The following is a 2,539-nucleotide window of genomic DNA, read 5'->3' on the forward strand; positions in this document are numbered from 1 at the left end:
TATGCCGAGACAGTATGTCTCGCTCATATGCACGAGCAAAATTTATGTACAAGCGCTGAGACAGTAGGTCTCGCGCATATGCGTGAGACAAGGCGCGCATATGCGTGAACAGAAGAATTTGTCATGTGCCGAGACAGTAGGTCTCGCGCATAAGCGCAAAGACCGGGCGCGCATATGCGCGAGCACTGATGTATGAAGGTTTGCCACTTGTCTTGCCATGCATGGGAACATGTATACATCTTCATTCCAACTTCATTCCTTCAGAATTTCAGGAGAAGAAAACCGAGAGGCCCCATTGAATTCTCAAGTTTCTTGAATTTTAGAATTTGGATTGTACAAGATCCGGCCGTCAGAATTTCAATCCGAGTTTAATTCCGTTCTTCTCTCGTCAAAGGCTTCAAAAGTATGTGAATTTATTTACTTTTCAGCATGGTTCGAAAATTTTATGTTGGGGGAATCATGATTTGATTGATATTATGTGTTCCTGAGATTGTAGTAATCGTATAACTGAAATCGGATTTAAGAACAGACAACCTATGTAAATGTTATCATTTTTCAGTTATATTCGAATGGGATTGTATAGATTTGGTATTGGAATTGTGTTTGTTGATTGATTATGAATTGTTGAGATTGGCCTCTTGTTGTTTGTATTGCTGGATATATCGAGATTGTGCTGTTATGCCGTCAAAACAGAATTAGATTGAGTTCTGATCATATCCAGTGTTGCCTTGATTTGTATGTGATATTGTACTTCTCGAAATGTCATTCCAAATTTGGTATTGAAGGCTTCGAAGAACGAGTCAAAGCCAGATTGAGGTTTGATTCAACCAAGAACTACTAAAAGAAAGGTATAAATCATTGTTAAACTGAGAGATACAACTCGAGTAAGAGATACCTTAAGTTTCCCAAAACCACATACTATATTGTTATTGCTTCGATATGTTGCAATTATGAGATTGATATGCTTAGTCTATTGAGTTATAGCAAAGCATGTGTTATGAGTCTTTGGCAGAGGTGCCAAGTCACTGGACATTTGGTTTGTATCGATGTGCTTAGGAGAAGATCGACTCCTATTGTAGAGATTCGATATAGTGAGCCAAAGTCTGGGAATAAGAACGTACCACCATCTAGCTGGGAATAGTAGGTGGGAAACTTGTTGCGTTCTTATTCAAATCGGGATCCCTAGATAAGAGTCAATTCGTAGATGAAGAGCCAAAGAGTTTGGTTTACAACTTTATATAGATTTATGTTTTCATAGATTACGATACATGTTTTACGAATGTTATATACTTTTGTATATGCTTATATGAAATGCATGTATGCATTGTTTATACTGGGAATATATTTCTCACCGGAGTTATCCAGCTGTTGTTGTGTTTGTATGTGTGCATGACAACAGGTGCGACAGGATCAGGGTCGAGAAAAGGATGAACGATCGAGATTAGAGTGGAGATCCGGAGCTAGATGTAGAACTGGTTTTCAACACTTGATATGTAGTGAATGAACACTAGTATATTAAGATTGTATATTGTACAAGACTTGTACTTTTGATCTTGTTGTAGATATCACACTTGATCTTGTAAAGTAAATAATATGAAATATAATCTATTGTAGTATTGTGTACACTTGTTTATGAAGTGTTCAACTTTAAAAAAAAATAAAAAAATTCGACCTAGTTTTTTTAATTGATCTGTTTTATCCCAAAAATGATTTAAGAAATTAGTTAGCGTCTAGGTGCCCACACGTCCCCTCATTCAGCAGTAGATTTTTGAAAGTTCATCAGCTCCATACTTGATATTTTCTCTAGGTTTTTCAAAGGAACTCTTCCCCGTCCCTCTGGTGCCCGTTCTATGTGATCGTATCAAGGTTTTTGAGTGTAAATACTCAAACGCATGCGCTATACCTCGTTTTTCTCATCATTCACATCAATATATGTCTATGTTTTGTGTGTTTATGCATGACAATCATTGAATTTATCATGTTATGTGCATGTGGAATGAATTTTCATCGAATATACTTCACCTTTCTTCATTTACACTCACGTTTTTGTCTTCTCCGAAGGGGGCTGCTAGGCTTTCGCGTGTGAGAGATGATTTTCAGCAATTTTCATGTTGTCAAGTGGTAAAATTCAGACTGGATCAAGTATAGGTTTGACGGCCGATCGGTTGGGTCGTGTGATGCATACATCAGCTTAGATCGGGTGGAAAATGAAGAGAAACATTGTAGGGTTCATTCCAGGTGCTGGTTTAGGTAACGAATGGTCTGTGCCAGGGCTTGGGATGGTCCTTGGTCGGTTGGTAGTGAGACACGGCGTGGATCAAAGCTTTATGGCAAGCTAGCTAGGTCAAGTTTGTGGCTAGTTCGAGCAATTCTTGATGAACCGAGTGATCCGCATGCTTGGGGCTTTAGGCGTGAGTAGGGTTGGTCCATGAGGGAGTCCACGACTTGATCTTGGTCTTAGGATAGTTGGTTAAGGGCTGGTCATGTTGGTTTTTAGACTAGGATCGAGATTTGGAGTTGTTAGGGTTTTAGTGCATGA

This window comes from Primulina tabacum, chromosome 14, assembly GCF_025594145.1.
Source record: "Primulina tabacum isolate GXHZ01 chromosome 14, ASM2559414v2, whole genome shotgun sequence".
Lineage (NCBI taxonomy): Eukaryota > Viridiplantae > Streptophyta > Magnoliopsida > Lamiales > Gesneriaceae > Primulina > Primulina tabacum.